General features: G+C 44.0%; 3 non-coding genes across 3 annotated transcripts; 2 read left to right on the plus strand and 1 right to left on the minus strand.

Annotated features, from left to right (window-relative positions):
* Positions 1–9909: 9909 nt before the first annotated feature.
* On the plus strand, positions 9910–10023 carry LOC140317174 (U5 spliceosomal RNA). Its single transcript, XR_011917510.1, has one exon. It is a non-coding gene; the product is annotated as a U5 spliceosomal RNA (small nuclear RNA).
* Positions 10024–10331: 308 nt separating this feature from the next.
* On the plus strand, positions 10332–10515 carry LOC140317153 (U2 spliceosomal RNA). Its single transcript, XR_011917495.1, has one exon. It is a non-coding gene; the product is annotated as a U2 spliceosomal RNA (small nuclear RNA).
* Positions 10516–13780: 3265 nt separating this feature from the next.
* On the minus strand, positions 13781–13895 carry LOC140317438 (U5 spliceosomal RNA). The gene has a single exon (XR_011917752.1). It is a non-coding gene; the product is annotated as a U5 spliceosomal RNA (small nuclear RNA).
* Positions 13896–20559: the final 6664 nt, after the last annotated feature.

A 20559-nucleotide genomic window follows, 5' to 3' on the forward strand; every position in this document is an offset into this window, starting at 1 on the left:
TTCACTAAGCCGCTACTCACCCAGGTGGGAAAACAGACTGTGACACATCCATTTGTACATTCACCTTCTGTACCGATGAACTTGCTGGGAAGAGATCTCCTGATAAAACTGGGGGCCACGATACTCTGCAGCGCCGATGGCCTGGTTGTTGTCATGCCTGATGGAACTCATTTGCCGTGCTCTGGACCGATGGAGAACACCACTAGTCAATATCTTGTGCAGCCAGTGAATGAACAATACGCGGACATATACTGGGGTCTATTACAGCCTGAAACATCTGAGCGGCGTGGTATCCTCTCGGCTTACCTCCAGTGGAAACCCTGGATTTCCCAACTCGAACCCTATGTCTCACCTCCCGATTCCCCCCATGTTACTCTATTTTATGATGGGTTACAGACAGATTGGTATCAGGAAAATTTTCAGGACCAACTTGAAGGTCGAGATTGGCAAATTAAGACACATAATATTTATGTGGCGCCTGAAGGCGTGGCGGCAGGTGTTGCCCTGACCTCTGCACAACTTCCCTGGTATATGATGGCAGAAGAAGCGGCCCCACATGTATCATTGGCATTACACCCACAGCATCAGGCAAAAGAGCTAGGGAGTATTGTTAAACGGGCACTCCTACAATCCGATTGGGTAAATACACAACTTCCACAAGTTCAGTATTCTGCGCAAGCTCGCACATATCGCATTCAGGTTTCAGGGGAAGATACAGTCACATTAGAGCATGCACAGATCTCTAAACATCATGGCCGTGAACGTACAGATCACGTGGAGGCGGCAGCTCTACTCGCCAGCCTCCCTGAACACCTATGGGCACAGGGTCCGACAGATGTTGGACAAGTTAAGTACAAGCCCATTACATTCCAGGTGCGTGTGGGTTCCCCTATTTGGATAAGGCAGTATCCTCATAAACCTCAGGCGGAAGAAGGACTTAGGGACACTATTGATGGCCTGTTACAAAAGGGGGTGTTAGAACCCTCGTCCTCAGAGTGGAACACACCCATTTTACCTATTGAAAAGAAAGGGACAGGTAAATATCGCATGGCACATGACCTACGGGCAATCAACGATATTCTCCTCACTCCTACAGTTCCTGTTCCGAATCCATATGTGGCTCTAACCAATTTGGATCCTGAACATGAGTGGTTTACCTGCATTGACTTGGCTAATGCATTCTTTTGTCTTCCCTTGGCGGAAGACTGCAGGCACATTTTCTCGTTTTCGTATCAGCACAAGCAGCTACAGTACACCAGGCTGCCGCAAGGGTTCGCTTTGTCCCCAGGGATTTTTAACCAGGTTCTAAAAGATATCCTGAGTGATTGCCCACTACCAGAGCAGGTGACTCTCGTTCAGTATGTAGATGATTTGTTGTTGGCAGCGCCCACTGCGGCTCTGTGTTTGGAAGCAACTAAAAATGTCCTTTTACATCTTGCAAGAACAGGGTTCAAGGTCAGCAAAGCCAAACTTCAGGTTGCACGGCGGCAGGTAGCGTTTTTGGGCAGGCAAATTTCCCAAAAAGGAGCAGGGCTCTCCCCTCAGCACAGGTCTACTATTCTCCATCACTCTAAGCCAGTGAAGGTAAAGGACATGTTGTCTTTCTTAGGGTTGACGGGCTATAGTAGGACTTACATAGCCAATTACACCGGCTTAACTAGACCTCTGCGGGCCCTAGTGAAAGAACAAGGCATGCGCAACCTGTCAGCGACCCTGAATTGGACTCAGGAGGCGGAGGAAGCCTTTATTGCACTAAAACAGGCCCTCTCCACAGCAGCAGACCTAGCTATACCCGATTATAGCTTACCATTCTACTTGGATGTCTCTGGAACAGAACTTTGCACTAATGGCGTCCTGTTACAGAGAAAAGGGGGTGAGAGAGTAGTACTAATGTATATCAGTGTGATGCTAGACAATATGGAAAAGCGCCATCCTATGTGTACACAACAGGCAGCAGGGATAGCAAAGCTCATTCAAAAAACTGCACACATTGTCATGGGACATCAACTGCACATTCTGACCACACATAGCGTTGTGGCCTATGTGAACTCACAGACTTTTACGCTGACTGCTCTGAGACAAAGACGACTGAGCAAAATTCTCGAGGCACCAAACCTGACTTTCACTCATGAAGGCATAAACATGGCAGACCAGCTAGGAACAGGCGAGCCGCATGAGTGTACGGACAGAGTGCAGAAAGAGGAGAAAGTACGACTGGACCTACAAACAGAACCGATACCAGGGGCCAGAGAACTGTACACAGACGGCTGTTGCTTCAGGGATGAACGAGAAGGACTGAAAGCAGCATATGCAGTTGTAGAGGACGTCCAAGGGGAACTGATCACACGACAAGCAGAGAGACTGGAAGGACAGCAGTCAGCACAAAGAGCAGAAGTACTGGCAGTAATAGCAGCACTGAGGCTAGGGGAAGGGCAGGAAGTAAACATTTACACAGATTCAGCCTATGCAGCAGGAGCAGTACATGTGGAACTGAAACAGTGGTTGAGGGCTGGATTTCTAACCGCAACAAATAAACCCATCAGACATGAGGCAGAAATGAAAGAGCTAGCGGAGGCCCTACTACTCCCGAGCAAAGTAGCTGTTATCAAATGTAAGGGCCATGAGAAAAATGACTCACCTACAAAAAAGGGAAACGACGCAGCAGATATGGCAGCTAAAACCGCGGCAGGATATGTGGTGAAGGCGATCCTCATGTGCGCTGAGACAGAGAAAGACACAGACATGACCGCACTGATAGCTGAGCAAGCTGCGGCCTCTCCACAAGAAAAGACATTATGGAAAGCGAGAGGGGCGACAGAAGTACACGGCCTCTGGAGGGGCCCAGATGGACGACCTATACTACCTCCAGGGATCAGACAGACAGCGTTGGCGGAGGCACATGGAGTGGGACATGTGGGGGTAGCTCAAATGATGAGAAATCTAGAGCACTGGTGGCATCCATTCCTAAAGGACATGGCCAAACATTTTGTGGGGTCATGCGAGGAGTGTCTAAAGTACAATGTCAGACCGACAGTGAAACCACACCCTGGACGTTATCCATTGGAGGTAAAGCCCGGGAAAGAAATCATCATTGATTACACAGACATGATCACACCGGTGAAAGGGTATAGGTATATTCTGATGTGTGTGGACGCATATTCAGGGTGGCCTGAAGCATGGCCTACCAAGAAAGAGGATGGTAAGTCGGTAATAAAATTTCTGATCAACCATTATATCCCCAGGCATGGATTTCCAGAAAGGATCAGGTCAGACAACGGCACTCACTTCAAAAACCAAGAGTTGCAACAGGTTGAGGCCATGCTAGGGCTAAAACACAAGTTTGGTACTGTCTACCATCCACAATCACAGGGTAAGGTTGAGAGAATGAATCAGACAGTGAAGAGCAAATTGGCTAAAATCTGTGCACAGACCAAAATGAATTGGCTAGATGCGTTGCCCTTAGCCTTAATGTCCATCAGGAGCTCTGTTAATCAGTCCACAAGGTTTACACCACATGAGCTCCAGACAGGGAGAGCTTTTCCTGGACCTCAATCTAAGTTGCCAGGAACAGGACATATTGAACAACACCTAACCCACAAAATGTATTTCCATGAACTCCAAAGTCTCGTTGCAGAATTTTCAAAGCAGGTGGCGAGTAGCAGAGGAGAGGGCCAACCAGCGCCGGCTCCAGAGGCTGAGTGGGTATTGCTGAGGGTCATCAAAAGAAAGTGGTCGGAGCCAAGGTGGACAGGGCCCTATCAGGTGACCGAGAGGACCTCCCACGCAGTCCGAGTCAAAGGGAAAGGTGATACGTGGTTCCATTGGAGCCAGTGTGCGGCAGCCGAGGAACCTCAACGCTCCCTAGCAGCGACTCACCAGGCGCTGAAAGATTTGCACACTGTACCGGATGGTACAGAGGAAAAGACCACCAACCAACAAGGGGCAGAATAATCCCCTGGTGGCATTGTGCAGGCAGCAGTAGTACACTTCTGCCTCCTTGCAACGACATCATTGACGAGCAGGACGGGTGTTAGACCCGGGCTCCAACTCAACCCTCATCTGGAAACGTCAGCCCTCACCCTTTTCATATTACCAGCGACTGACTTTCCTTAAAGAGCACCCGGAGTTGTGCTTCTCAGAAGAACGGGACCAGATGACGTCATCGCAGTTGAATTCTTTTATTTTTGGATTTGTTATACTCATAATCGTGTTTGCTGGGGCTTTGCTTAAACTTGCTCTTACAGGTCATACCAAATTATAATCATGATAATGTTTGCTATTTGCTAAGGAGTTGGGTAATGTTGACAAACTATAAGGTTTTAAGCTCCTCTAGGGGTAACCCCGCCTAGAGCACCCTGACGGATAAGGTCTGACTTACCAAGAAAGTTTTGCTTGCTATTTTTATCATACTTGAGACACAGTGAAACATATTAGAATGTTATTGTTTGGGAGTTGGAAAATTCTCACATGTTGTGCAGCCATCACGTGCGTGATTGTACCCCTGATCTTCTGGTTATGTGAACCCAGTCCTGCACACAAACGACCCAAACGACAAACTCAAAAACAAGATTTTTGTTTGAACCAATATGGCGGCTTGGAGTTGAATTACACAGTAGGCTCCACCACAGCGTTTCAATTCGATTTGTGCGAAGTCATTAAATGCGGAGGCAATGCGGAGGCTTGGAGAGGATATGATGTATATCTCTGTGCGGACTCCTTTGTAAGTGAGGATTGCGCAAAGAGCCGCACGCCAGGTGGCTCCACGTGGTGGAAGCGTCTGTGCCACTCGTGGGGTCAGGCGGTGGGTTATACAGGGCCATGGACGCCCACTTATACGTATGGGAATGCAACCAAAGCTGCGAAAGTCGCCTTAGCCAGAGAAGGATGGGTTAATGATAAGCAAGGTCTGAACCCTCTCATGTTATCAATTGATAAAATGACAGGCGGATTTCACCCGGAAGGGCAAAATCATGACAAAACAGTGTATTTCATTCTCGGGGTGGAGACCTCAGGTAATGACCCTCAGGCTTTTGTAAAAGTCAATTTCATCACACCACCAGTCAATTTAACTAGCACCCCTTCGCCAGACACAACTGTAAACCCACCAGTTGGACAGGATAAGATGGCCGAATCGGTAATCCAAGACAGCAATTCTAAGTTTAAGGTAATTGACTTTTCTCAACTGAAACCCGCAGATGTAGTGCGTATGGCCACTGGCGTCTCAGAGGAAAATTTATGGCTATCTTGGGTAGCTCAAACTGCTCAGGAAAATAGTAAAGGAGATTGCGTGGCCTGTGCGTCTGCGCGCCCTAAACTGGTTACCGTCCCAGCTCCTCTAATTACTAATGACACATCAGGGTATCAATGTATGATGAATCTCACTTGGGGCAGAGATACAAGCTGCCAGACTCTGGGCAGTCTTTTCCCACCAATTAGCAACAAGACTATAGTTGGCCCATTTACGCCAGAGAAGGGTAATGGGTCTTATGTGTGCTTTAACATTACATCCCCGCGCTGCACGGTTAATCATACCAAGCCATCACCCGATGTTCAGTTAGGCGCTATAGATCCCTCATGGTGTCGGGGGATGAGGCCAGGTAATGAATTAGGAGGGTGGGCGAGAGCAGGATTGTATTTCTATTGTGGTCAACCTAAATTACATGTCAGGGTCCCACCTCACAGCACGGGGGTTTGCGCGATGGTCAGATTACGTACTCCTCTTATCCTGTTAGGAGATAGGTTAAGACATTTACATGGTGAAAAGGACAGAAGTGCGGCTTTGACTCGCCGACGACGTCGCCATATTCTTACACGGCGCAGCACACACAATTTTGATTTATCAGTTGATAACCCCACCTACATGGATGCTATAGGAGTACCACGTGGAGTTCCTAACGAATTTAAATTGGCTGATCAAGTTGCGGCAGGATTCGAGAATATTCCTATTATAGCGGCCTTCTTTCCGGTGACTCCGAATAAAAATGTGGATCGGATTAATTATGTACATTATAACGTGTTGCGACTGACCAATTTGACCAGGGATGCTGTTGCAGGTTTGGCAGAACAGACAGCTCCCACCTCGCTCATGGCGGTGCAAAATAGGATGGCCTTAGACATGTTGTTAGCGGAAAAAGGTGGTGTTTGTGCCATTTTTGGTGATATGTGTTGCACATTTATCCCCAATAATACGGCTCCAGATGGTTCGGTATCGAAAGCCCTACAAGGTTTGCGCACGCTCTCTAAAATAATGCATGAACACTCTGGGATTGACAATCCGCTGGATGAATGGCTGACCAAGGTGTTTGGGAAATGGAAGACTCTGATAATGTCACTTTTTGTATCTCTTGCTATATTCGTCGCTATTTTGGTGACTTGTGGTTGCTGCTGTATCCCATGTATCCGTTCACTTGCCATTAGACTTATAACTACCACTATAGAGGGGAAGGCTCCCTCCCCTTTGGTAATGCCACTGCTGAACCCTCCCGATCCTGATATAGATGAAGACGATATCATCAGAATGTCAGAGATTGTGTGATCACCTTGTAGTGATCAAAAGGGGGCGTGAGGTTTTTTCAATTTCTTTTTAGTCATGTATTGTTACTCAACTATTTGTGTGATCTCTTAAAAGAGATCAAAAGGGGGTATTGTGAGTGGGGATAGCCTTATAAGGAAATATCATGTATAACCGGCTTGCTCATTTCCGTGGTTGCAAAACAGCTTTATAAGGAGATATCTCTGAGAAAGACATGTTGTGAAACTAGGACCGCACCCACAACGGTCTTCTGAAAGTAACGCCTTATACAAGTACACACACGCACACACATAGAGGAAGAGACAAGATATTGACGCACACACATCTCATAAGGCGGAGACTGAACTCAAGTCTATATAACATCACACCCCTAGACAAAGACAGAGCTTTTCCGTACTTTGTGCTGTTCGCATGTGGTGTACTGAACTGTTCTCCACACTTTGCAAACTGCGCAAATAAAACTGTGTTGATTCTTATATCGTCTCCTCTGTCTTCCTCCTTCACTGCATCAACGGACTCGGAAAGAGGTACAGGTTCACCTCAACAAGATTCACACCTACTCACAGCCGAACACCTCCGCTCCCGCATTTGATGGTGTATATTGGGGAATACGAACCTGTTCTTACCCGCTTTTTACAAACCATGGTCGGACTTTCACACCTTCTTGTAGCTGAACAACTCCGCTCCCTCTTTTGATTGTGTACAGTCGGGCATACAAACCTGTTCTTACCCGCTTTTTACAAACTATGGTCGGACATTCAAACCTTCTTGTAGCCGAACACATCCACTCCTGCTTTTGATGATGTATGGTTGGGCATTCGCACCTTTTCTTACCCATTTTTCAGTAATTATGGGTGGATATTCACACCTTCTTGCAGCGGAACACCTCCTCTCCCGCTTATGATTATGTGCGGTTTGATATTCGAAAATTTTCTTTCATGTTTTATAGCAATTATTGATGGACATTCATACCTTCTTGAAGCCGAACACATCCACTCCTGCTTTTGATGATGTATGGTTGGGCATTCGAACCTACTTGTTGCCCGTTTTTCATTAATTATGGGTGGACATTCACACCTTGTCGCAGCCAAACACCTCCGCTCCCTGTTTTGATCATGTATGTTTTGACATTCGCACCTTTTCTCACCTGCTTTTTACTATTGTCGGCCAATCACAGCTTCCTCTCCACCATACTTGTATGGTAGGAAATTCTCACCCACTCTCATCCGAAGACCTCTCCTCCCGCTTTTGTTAATATTTAGTCGGGCATTCGAACCTTTTCTTACCCACTTTTTACAAATTATGGTCGAATATTCACACCTACTTGCAGCTGAATACTTCCGCTCCACCTTTTAGTGATGTATGGTTGGCATTTGCACCTTTTGTTACCCTCTTTTTATACTGATTGCTGAAGATTAAGTTGTTCTTTCTCAAACTACAATTTTTTTTAATTGTTGAAACTTGATTTGAAGTGGATAAATAAGGAGGACAAACAGTTTTAAGTCACGCTGATAGAAGAAATTAATTTTATAGCAAAATCTGTATTTCGTCATATGTCGAGAGATGCTTATTGCTGAAGAAGTTCTTTCTCATTCTACAAAGTACAACGTTGTTTATCGTTGAAACTTGATTAGACATGAATAAATATGAAGGACAAAGCAGTCTTAACTTGGTTTGAGTTAATTAATTCGTTTTATAGGAGAATCCGAATTCGTGTTTATTTTCGGATTCCTGAAGAATGAGTCTGGTTCTTTCTCATAATACAAAGTTTGTTGTTTATTGTTGAAACTTCATCAGAAGTGAAGAAATAAATGAATGCCTATCAACAAATGTGGGATCTAAACTCTACTGCTTCCTCTAAAATTATTTCTTTTCTCAATTCAGAAATGTGTGTGTGTAAGTCACAACACCCGTGACACCAAAACGGCTTTCTTTTCTCTCTTTTCTCTACACTCTGCACTATGAGCACACACACCAAATCAGAAAGGCTTTTTTCTCTCTTTTCTACATTATGGACTGTGGGGACACAAAACCGCTCTCTCTTTTTTTTTTTGATTGTGTGCCAGGGCGTTGTCTCACGTATTAGATTATGCTTAAGATACGAATGGGTTTATCAGAATCCATACATATTGATCCTCCCGTAATAAAATGGTCGGATCTTATCAAACAGACTTTGTTTCTTGTGACAATCAAGTCAGCGAAACAGCGTATACACGTCAAGACACTGAATCAAGTTTGCCACAAGAACTCATAAGTTTGGCAGTATTGCTCTGCCGTCAGCAATCATACACCCATTTTATTTTCGTGAGACGTGCAGGCACCTGTTCATCTACTGTTCTATCACTATGAATTAGTTTATCTATTATCAATAAGGATACTTCTACAACTACTATCAAAGTATGTCCAGACTTCTTATGTTGTCAGTTGCTATATATGAATAAGTGGGTAGCTACTGACAAGCATTAAGCATGTCACACAGCCCAAACATATAACATTTCAGGACACACCACACAGTTAACAACCACAGTGAAGTGTCAAAGCCCAAACATTCAACAGGACACTTACACAACACATTCAAATCAAACAGTCAGAAAACATACAAGAACATATACCCCAGCCGGCATTGCTCCCTGCCTATTTTCCTACAGCTCACTATGTGTGCGCACACCTTTATTCACAAACTCTTCAACTTATACTCTTTTACCGAAGCTGCTACAGCTCGATTGGCCGAATACCCTTAGATCCTATTTCGGTGAATTTGACATCTGCCTTACATGTAACAGATTAGCGGTTTAGCAGTTTTAATTTAGTTTGAGTGAAGGAATTCATTTTATAGCAAAATCCGAAATCGTGAAGCACTCATGAAAGTAAGCTTATTCTCGGATTCCTGAAACTTTAGATTTGCTCTTTCTTTTACTGCAAAGTACAACGTTGTTTTTTTTGTTTAAATCTTTCTAGACATGGTAAATATGAACGACAAAGCAGTTTTAACATAGTTTGAGTGAAGGAATTCATTTTATAGATAAAATCCCAAGAGTCTGCAGAGAAAAGAGAGTGAATGCGAAGTAGACTTTAACACGGCTATGGGAGCGAGCCGAGTGTCGGCTAACCGGGAGAATTGCTTGAAAGAAACGCGACCCCGAATGAGCGGTCAGAACAAAGCCTCAATACGGGATTCTCGTGGGGTTTTTGTTGCTGCCTTGTCTTTTGCATAGAGTAAAAGACAAGGCAGCCATCGAATAGGGCCCGATTGTTCCTACTTGGTCAGCCGAGGAGCAAGGGGGGGGGGGCAAGCGTCTCAACCAAGCAAAGCTCACCATGGGGAAGGTGGCTATACCAACTAGCCTGATGCCCTGCTCCCGCAGTGACGGATAATCGTACTCTGGTTTCTCTTCATAACATACAAGTCTTTCGCCTTTTACTAAAGACTTCCGTGGAGAGCAGCACTAATGAGTTGTTTCTATTTTTGGCAGGCTTTACCTTTGTGGGTGAAGCCCTTTCTGTCCGTGCAAAAGCAATCTTGCTACTTTGCAGAGTGACTTCTCTGAGTAGAGTCGCCTTACTTGTTGCGACTGTGCCGATATTCGAAGCTGGAGTGCAAAGTTGTTGCTTGAATGGTGCTTGCTGGAGCATGCGGGAGTGCAAAGTTATACCATTTAAAAGGGCTGAAGAGTGCTCAGTGCAGCGGGTGGGCGGAGGTGCAACGTGACACTCTGGCCACCTATGGCCATAAAAAGAACACTGCTACAAGTGCGCATTGTGCCAGCAAGGGCCCTCGGACCTGAAACAGTGGACAGTTATCGCTTCTCGGCCTTTTGGCTAAGATCAAGTGTAGTATCCGTTCTTATCAGTTTAATATGTCCTCTATACGAGGACAACATATTAAATGGATTTTTAAGAATAGGAGTTGAAAAAGAAGCTTGCTCCCTTCACTCCAAGCCTCGACCCGGTACTGCAGTGCCGCTGGGAACGGTGCGCTCTCCTCTGCTCTTGTGAAAAAGCAAACAGCGGTGCAGGATGGAAGTTTCAGGGAGCCCAAGATGAAACTTTCTTTTAATCTGCTGAGAAAAGAGAGTGAATGCGAAGTGGACTTTAACACGGCTCTGGGAGCGAGCCGAGTGCGGGCTAACCAGGAGAATTGCTTGAACGAAACGCGACACCGAATGAGTGGTCAGAACAAAGCCTCAATACGGTGTTCCCGTGGTGTTTGTGGCTGCCTTGTCTTTTGCACAGAGTAAAAGACAAGGCAGCCATCGAATAGATTGTTTCTACTTGGTCAGCCGAGGAGCAGGGGGGGGGGGGGGGGGGGGGGGGGGGGGGGCAAGCGTCTCAACCAAGCAAAGCTCACCAAGTAGGAACAATCGGGCCCTTTTCGATGGCTGCAACACCTGAAAGAGATATTGATGCGAGACCCGATCAAATGCTTTTTCAAAGTCTAAATTTGAGATGACAAGCCGGGTGTTTCTGTCTCTAGCGTAATCAATGATGTCTCGAATCAGTACGAGGCTGTCGGTGAGTTGTCTCCCTGAGATGGCACAAGCTTGGTCTGGGTGAATTACCTCCTCTAAAACAGAGGACATCCGTGTCGCTAAAACCTTGCTAAAAAGTTTACAGTCAAAGTTTAAAAGTGTGATGGGCCTCCAATTCTTTAGGTCAGTCTTATCATTTTTTTTATAAAGTAGAGTCACTATTCCCACTCTAAAACTGTCAGGCAGTCGGTCGAGTTTTTCAAAATCTTTAAAAACATCTAAAATGTCTCATGATAAAAGGTCCCAATAGGTCAGATAGAATTCTGCAGGAAGCCCGTCTAAACCCGGAGCTCGACTTCTCTTAAAACCTGTTAGGCATTTTTTTAACTCTAAAGCAGTAAAATTCTGTGTCAAGTGTGCATTCTCTTTTACGGTTTTGTCAACGAATTTTAAGATTTCTGCCGATGTTTCCAAGTGCACTGGTTTCTCTTTGTACATGTTACTATAAAAGGTATGTACAGTTTCAATCATCTCTTGTGTGGATTTTGTTAAAAACCCATCTTCTCTTTTTAGATTTTGAATACACTCCTTTTTATTTATAACTTTCTTTCTTTTTCACCTTCCTCAATTTCCTGCTCCCTGCTTCTTACAAAAATTCCTTTACTCTTTATTTCTGATAAAACTGACATTTCCTTTTTGACATCTTTGATTTCTTCTTTAAAGTCTATGCCACACTGATTTAGTTTAAAGTAGCGCTGTAAGCGTTTATGTAGGCCCATCATACATCTATTCTCTTTCCTTTTTTTACGTTTACCTTGCTGTTTAAAAAAAGTCTGGGTCGTTTCCTTCACCATTTCCCACCATTGTGCATGTGTTTCGTAGAGGTCTTGAAGGGTCTGCCACTCTTTATAACATTCCCTGTACTGACTGACTATGATTTCATCCTCCAACAGGGAACAGTTGAGTTTCCACAGACCACTTCCTACCGTCACACCAGAAGGGGGTGAAAGGGTGCAGGAGAGCATAAGGTGGTCTGAAAAGAAAACAGGGGTTAATCTAACATCAGTGGGTGGGCAATCTCTAGTAAAGAAATAATCAATGCGAGAGGCTCTGGTGCCATCATGACTAAACCAGGTGAAGCCCTCCTCTCTGGGATGCATGGTTTTAAAACAGTCAGTAAGCTTAAAATCCCTGCATATGCCCTGAAGTAAAATCGAAGTCTTATCCACTTTAAAATCTACCCCTGCTCTTTTTCTATCTTTCCTGCTCAAGATACAGTTAAAATCCCCTCCTACAACTAAAGGTACTTGCCCTAGCATGTAAAGCTGTATATCTTCTAAAAGGTCATACCTTTCATTTTTTCCATTGAAACCATAAATATTTAAGAGGTTAAAGTCTTGCCCCATAAAATTCAAGTGTGCTAAAAGTGCCCGTCCGTCTCTCACCACTGTGCTACCTTTAACCAGAACATGCGGATTTTTAATTAGAATGGCCACACCATCATTTTTATTTTGATTTGAGCCACTCCATATCGATAAATGGGGCCACATTTCCTCCCATTGTCTATGGTTTTTTAAAAAAGGTAGTCCACATTCTTGTATTAAAAACACATCTGATTTTATGGAGTCTAAGAAGGATAAAATACTCTGGGCTCTTGTCTTTGATTTCACACTTCTCACATTTAGTGTTGAGAAGGTGAGAACCATTAAAAGCATAAAGGAAAGTAGGTACGTAATTTTCGTTTTTCTAAGTTATCAAAACAAATTACACACAGGTTATTTCTTGGGAAACTAGCTCTTCCTTCATTTCTTTAGGTGAAAAGTGAGTAGGGTGATCTATATTTCCTTTTCGGACTCTCGGGGGTTGGCCTCTGACGCAATGTTGCATTTAACTTTGAGTCCCTGGGGGTTGATTGCAGAGCTGAAGTTAAAAAGGAGACCTCATTTAGTGAGTCGGAGGGGAAGACTCTAGGTTCTTCCACTGAAGAACTGTCTGAAAGGGACCTAACCCTTCCCCTCTTCTCTGATACCACTGGGGAATCAGAGGCTCAGATGCCGTCCTCTTCGGCTGTTGACCTTCGGGGAGGTGAGTATCTTCACTAGACTCACCTGTCTGCTCTTCCTCCTCATTTAGCGTAGCTCCACCCTCTGCCTGTGAATTCTCACAGACTTCAACACTGAGTGGTGAGGCCTCTACAGGCCCCTCCCCTTTTTGCTCCTCACTTCCAATCCAAGCTTTTGGCGGGAAGTTTGAATTTATTGGGTCAACCTCTTCACTTTGTTCACCAACTGCCACCTTTGGTCCTTCTCTTTGTTGGCTTGACTGTGGCTTTACCGTCTTTAATTTGTTGGCAAAAGATTTAGGGCAATCTCTGAAGAGGTGATTTAATTCTCCACAGAGATTACATTTCCTGCCATTTGGACACTCTCCAAAAGTTTGCCAAATTTCTCTGCTCTTCCCACATAACACCTTGGTACAAGCCTCAACCAGGTGCCCATGCTCACCACACTTGCGGCAGAACTTGGGCTGCCCCTGGTAGTGGATGTAACCTCGGTTTTCAAGGTGGCCAGAGTGTCGCCCACCCGCTGCACTGAGCACTCTTCAGCCCTTTTAAATGGTATAACTTTGCACTCCCGCACGCTCCAGCAAGCACCATTCAAGCAACAACTTTGCACTCCAGCTTCGAACATCGGCACAGTCGCAACAAGTAAGGCGACTCTACTCAGAGAAGTCACTCTGCACAGTAAGAAGATTTCTTTTGCACAGACAGAAAGGGCTTCACCCGCAAAGGTAAAGCCTGCCAAAAATAGAAACAACTCATTAGTGCTGCTCTCCACAGAAATCTTTAGTAAAAGGCGAAAGACTTTGTACGTTATGAAGAGAAACCAGAGTACGATTATCCGTCACTGCGGGAGCAGGGCATCAGGCTAGTTGGCATAGCCACCTTCCCCATGGTGAGCTTTGCTTGGTTGAGACGCTTGCTCCCCCCCCCCCTTGCTCCTCGGCTGACCAACTAGGAACAATCGGGCCCTATTCGATGGCTGCCTTGTCTTTTACTCTGTGCAAAAGACAAGGCAGCAACAAAAACACCACGAGAATCCCGTATTGAGGCTTTGTTCTGATCGCTCATTCGGTGTCGCGTTTCTTTCAAGCAATTCTCCCGGTTAGCCCACACTCGGCTCGCTCCCATAGCCGTATTAAAGTCTACTTCGCATTCACTCTCTTTTCTCAGCAGACCCTTGGGATTTTATCTATAAAATGAATTCCTTCACTCAAACTATGTGAAAACTGCTTTGTCCTTAATGTTTACCATGTCTAGAAAGATTTAAACAAAAAAAACAACGTTGTACTTTGCAGTAAAAGAAAGAGCAAATCTAAAGTTTCAGGAATCCGAGAATAAGCTTACTTTCATGAGTTCTTCACGATTTCGGATTTTGCTATAAAATGAATTCCTTCACTCATACTAAATTAAAACTGCTAAACCGCTAATCTGTTATATGTAAGGCAGATGTCAAATTCACCGAAATAGAATCAAAGGGTATTCGGCCAATCGAGCTGTAGCAACTTCGGTAAAAGAGTATAAGTTGAAGAGTTTGTGAATAAAGGTGTGCACACACATAGTGTGCTGTACGGAAATAGGCAGGGAGCAATGCCGGCTGGGGTATATGTTCTTGTATGTTGTCTGACTGTTTGATTTGAATGTGTTGTGTAAGTGTCCTGTTGAATGTTACATGTTTGGGCTTTGACACGCTTCACTGTGGTTGTTAACTGTGTGGTGTGTCCTGAAATGTTATATGTTTTGGCTGTGTGACATGCTTAATGCTTGTCAGTAGCTACCCACTTATTCATATATAGCAACTGACAACATAAGAAGTCCGGACATACTTTGATAGTAGTTGTAGAAGTATCCTTATTGATAATAGATCACTAATTCATAGTGATAGAACAGTAGATGAACAGGTGCTTGCACATGTCTCACGAAAATAAAATGGGTGTATGATTGCTGACGGCAGAGCAATACTGCCAAACTTATGAGTTCTTGTGGCAAACTTGATTCAGTGTCTTGACGTGTGTACGCTGTTTCGCTGACTTGATTGTCACAAGAAACAAAGTGTGTTTGATAAGATCCGACCATTTTATTACGGGAGGATCAGTATGTATGGATTCTGATGTGACTGATAAACCCATTCGTATCTTAAGCATAATCTAATACGTGAGACAACGCCCTGGCACACGATAAAAAAAAAAAAAGAGAGAGAGCGGTTTTGTGTCCCCACAGTCCATAATGTAGAAAAGAGAGAAAAAAGCCTTTCTGATTTGGTGTGTGTGCTCATAGTGCAGAGTGTAGAGAAAAGAAAGCCGTTTTGGTGTCACGGGTGTTGTGACTTACAAACACACATTTCTAAATTGAGAAAGGAAATTATTTTAGAGGAAGCACTAGAGTTTAGATCCCACATTTGTTGATAGGCATTAATTTATTTCTTCACTTCTGATGAAGTTTCAACAATAAACAACAAACTTTGTATTATGAGAAAGAACCAGACTCATTCTTCAGGAATCCGAAAATAAGCTCTATTTTATGAGTTATGCACGAATTCGGATTCTCCTATAAAACGAATTCATTAACTCAAACCAAGTTAAGACTGCTTTGTCCTTCATATTTATTCATGGCTAATCAAGTTTCAACGATAAACAACGTTGTACTTTGTAGAATGAGAAAGAACTTCTTCAGCAATAAGCATCTCTCGACATATGACGAAATACAGATTTTGCTATAAAATTAATTCCTTCTATCAGCCTGACTTAAAACTGTTTGTCCTCCTTATTTATCCACTTCAAATCAAGTTTCAACAATTAAAAAAAATTTGTAGTTTGAGAAAGAACAACTTAATCTTCAGCAATCAGTATAAAAAGAGGTGCAAATGCCAACCATACATACCTAAAAGGTGGAGCGGAAGTATTCAGCTGCAAGTAGGTGTGAATGTTCGACCATAATTTGTAAAAAGCGGGTAAGAAAAGGTTCGAATGCACGACTATATATTAACAAAAGCGGGAGGAGAGGTCTTCGGATGAGAGTGGTTGAAAATTTCCGACCATAAAGTATAAAATGCGGTGAAAAAAAGGTGTGATAGAACACTAAAAGGTGGAGCGGAAGTGTTCGGCTGCAAGAAGGTGTGAATGTCCGACTATATTTGGTGAAAAGCAGGTGAAGCAAGGTCTGAATGCCCAACCTTACATCATCAAAAGCGAGATCAGAGGTGTTTGGCTGCAAGAAGGCCATAGTTTGCCAAAAGCGGGTAAGGTGCGAATGACTGACTAAATATCAACAAATGTGGGGGCGGAGGTCTTCGGATGCAAGTGGGTGTGAATATCCCACCATACAAGTATGGTGGAGAGGAAGCTGTGAATGGCCGACCATAGTAAAAGGCGGGTGAGAGAAGGTGCGAATGTCAAACCATACATAATCAAAACAGGGAGCGGAGGTGTTCTGCTGTAAGAAGGTGTGAATGTCCAACCATAGTTGGTAAAAAGCGGGTAAGAAAAGGTTAAAATACCCGACTGTACACAATCAATAGCGGGAGCGGAGTTGTTCGGCTACTAAAAGGTGTGAAAGTCCGACCATGGTTTGTAAAAAGCGGGTAAGAAAAGGTGCGAATGCCCGACAATGTATGATCAAAAGAGGGAGTGGAGGTTTTCGGCTGCAAGAAGGTCTGAATGTCCAACCATAATTTGTAAAAACCGGGGAAGAAAAGGCTCGAAAGCCCGACTATACACCATCAAAAGCGGGAGAGGAGGTGTTCAACTGCAAGAAGGTGTGAATGTCTACCCATGATTACTGAAAAATGGGTAAGAAAAGGTGCGAATGCCTAACCATACATCATCAAAAGAGGGAGCGGAGGTGTTCCGCTGTAAGACGGTGTGAATGTCCGACCATAGATGGTATAAAGCGGGTAAGAAAAGGTTAAATTACCCGACTGTACACAATCAAAAGAGGGAGCGGAGTTGTTCAGCTAAGAGAAGGTGTGAAAGTCCGACCTTGGTTTGTAAAAAGCGGGTAAGAAAAGGTTCGTATGCCCGAATATACACCATCAAAAGCGGAAGCGGAGGTGTTCGGCTGCAAGATATTGTGAACGTCCGACCAAAGTTTGTAAAAAGCAGTTAAGAAAAGGTTAGAATATCTAACCAAACATAATCAAAAGCAGGAGCAGAGCTGTTCGACTGGAAGTAGCTGTGAATGTCAGATCATAATTTGCAAAAAGCTGATGAGAAAGGGTGAGAATGCCCGACTATACACCATCAAATGCGGTAGCGGAGTTGTTCGGCTGTGAGTAGGTGTGAATCTCCAACAATAATTGCTGAAAAATGTGTTAGAAAAGGTAAAAATGCCGGTCCATACATAATCAAAATCGGGAGAGGTGGTGTTCAGCTGCAAGAAGGTCTAAATGTCCATCAATAATTGCTAGAAAACATGAAAGAAAATTTTCGAAAATCAAACCACACATGATCATAAGTGGGAGAGGAGGTGTTCAGCTGCAAGAAGGTGTGAATGTCCACCCATAATACCTGAAAAATGGGTAAAAAAAAGGTGCGAATGCCCAACCATACATCATCAAAAGCAGGAGTGCATGTGTTCGGCTACAAGAAGGTGTGAACGTCCAACCAAAGTGTGTAAAAAGCAGTTAAGAAAAGGTTAGAATATCCAACCATACATAATCAAAAGCTGGAGCAGAGCTGTTCGACTGCAAGTAGGTGTGAATGTCAGATCATAATTTGCAAAAAGCTGATGAGAAAGGGTGAGAATTGCCCGACTATACACCATCAAATGCGGGAGCGGAGTTGTTCGGCTGTGAGTAGGTGTGAATCTCCGACCATAATTGCTGAAAAATGTGTTAGAAAAGGTAAGAATGCCGGTCCATACATCATCAAAAGCGAGAGAGGTTGTGTTCGGCTGCAAGTAGGTGTGAATGTCCAGCCATAATTACTCACAAACGGGTAAGAAAAGGTAGTATTGCCAGACCATATATGATCAAAACAGGGAGCGGAGGTGGTTCAGCTGCAAGAAGGTTTGAATGTCCGACTAAAGTTCAAATATATTAACAAAAGCGGGAGGAGAGGTCTTCGGATGAGAGTGGTTGAAAATTTCCAACCATAATGTATAAAATGCGGTGAAAAAAAGGTGTGATAGAACACTAAAAGGTGGAGCGGAAGTGTTCGGCTGCAAGAAGGTGTGAATGTCCGACTATATTTGGTGAAAAGCAGGTGAAGCAAGGTCTGAATGCCCAACCTTACATCATCAAAAGCGAGATCAGAGGTGTTTGGCTGCAGGAAGGCCATAGTTTGCCAAAAGCGGGTAAGGTGCGAATGACCGACTAAATATCAACAAAAGTGGGGGCGGAGGTCTTCGGATGCAAGTGGGTGTGAATATCCCACCATACAAGTATGGTGGAGAGGAAGCTGTGAATGGCCGACCATAGTAAAAGGCGGGTGAGAGAAGGTGCGAATGTCAAACCATACATAATCAAAACAGGGAGCGGAGGTGTTCTGCTGTAAGAAGGTGTGAATGTCCAACCATAGTTGGTAAAAAGCGGGTAAGAAAAGGTTAAAATACCCGACTGTACACAATCAATAGCGGGAGCGGAGTTGTTCGGCTACTAAAAGGTGTGAAAGTCCGACCATGGTTTGTAAAAAGCGGGTAAGAAAAGGTGCGAATGCCCGACAATGTATGATCAAAAGAGGGAGTGGAGGTTTTCGGCTGCAAGAAGGTCTGAATGTCCAACCATAATTTGTAAAAACCGGGGAAGAAAAGGCTCGAAAGCCCGACTATACACCATCATAAGTGGGAGAGGAGGTGTTCAGCTGCAAGAAGGTGTGAATGTCCACCCATAATACCTGAAAAATGGGTAAAAAAAAGGTGCGAATGCCCAACCATACATCATCAAAAGCAGGAGTGCATGTGTTCGGCTACAAGAAGGTGTGAACGTCCAACCAAAGTTTGTAAAAAGCAGTTAAGAAAAGGTTCGAATATCCAACCATACATAATCAAAAGCGGGAGCAGAGCTGTTCGACTGCAAGTAGGTGTGAATGTCAGATCATAATTTGCAAAAAGCTGATGAGAAAGGGTGAGAATGCCCAACTATACACCATCAAATGCGGGAGCGGAGTTGTTCGGCTGTGAGCAGGTGTGAATCTCCGACCATAATTGCTGAAAAATGTGTTAGAAAAGGTAAGAATGCCGGTCCATACATAATCAAAATCGGGAGAGGTGGTGTTCGGCTGCAAGTAGGTGTGAATGTCCATTAATAATTGCTTTAAAACATGAAAGAAAATTTTCGAATATCAAACCATACATGATCATTAGCGGGAGAGGAGGTGTTCAGCTGCAAGAAGATGTGAATATCCACCCATAATTACTGAAAAATGGGTAGGAAAAGATGCGAATGTCCAACCATAAATCATCAAAAGCAGGAGTGGAGTTGTTCAGCTACAAGAAGGTTTGAATGTCCAACCATAGTAAGTAATAGGCGGGTAAGAAAAGGCTCGAATGCCCGACTATATACCATCAAAAGCGGAAGCGGAGGTGTTCGGCTGCAAGACGGTGTGAACGTCCGACCAAAGTTTGTAAAAAGCAGTTAAGAAAATGTTCGAATATCCAACCAAACATAATCAAAAGCGGGAGCAGAGCTGTTCGACTGCAAGTAGGTGTGAATATCAGATCATAATTTGCAAAAAGCTGTTGAGAAAGGGTGAGAATGCCCGACTATACACTATCAAATGTGGGAGCGGAGGTGTTCGTCTGTGAGTAGGTGTGAATGTCCGACCATAATTGCTGAAAAATGTGTTAGAAAAGGTAAGAATGCCGGTCCATACATAATCAAAATCGGGAGAGGTGGTGTTCGGCTGCAAGTAGGTGTGAATTTCCATTAATAATTGCTTTAAAACATGAAAGAAAATTTTCGAATATCAAACCTTACATGATCATTAGCGGGAGAGGAGGTGTTCAGCTGCAAGAAGATGTGAATATCCACCCATAATTACTGAAAAATGGGTAGGAAAAGATGCGAATGTCCAACCATAAATCATCAAAAGCAGGAGTGGAGTTGTTCAGCTACAAGAAGGTTTGAATGTCCAACCATAGTAAGTAATAGGCGGGTAAGAAAAGGCTCGAATGCCCGACTATATACCATCAAAAGCGGAAGCGGAGGTGTTCGGCTGCAAGACGGTGTGAACGTCCGACCAAAGTTTGTAAAAAGCAGTTAAGAAAATGTTCGAATATCCAACCAAACATAATCAAAAGCGGGAGCAGAGCTGTTCGACTGCAAGTAGGTGTGAATATCAGATCATAATTTGCAAAAAGCTGTTGAGAAAGGGTGAGAATGCCCGACTATACACTATCAAATGTGGGAGCGGAGGTGTTCGTCTGTGAGTAGGTGTGAATGTCCGACCATAATTGCTGAAAAATGTGTTAGAAAAGGTAAGAATGCCGGTCCATACATAATCAAAATCGGGAGAGGTGGTGTTCGGCTGCAAGTAGGTGTGAATTTCCATTAATAATTGCTT

The sequence above is a fragment of the Leuresthes tenuis genome, unplaced genomic scaffold, assembly GCF_036924035.1.
Source record: "Leuresthes tenuis unplaced genomic scaffold, fLeuTen1.0.hap1 SCAF_10, whole genome shotgun sequence".
Taxonomy (NCBI): Eukaryota; Metazoa; Chordata; class Actinopteri; order Atheriniformes; family Atherinopsidae; genus Leuresthes; species Leuresthes tenuis.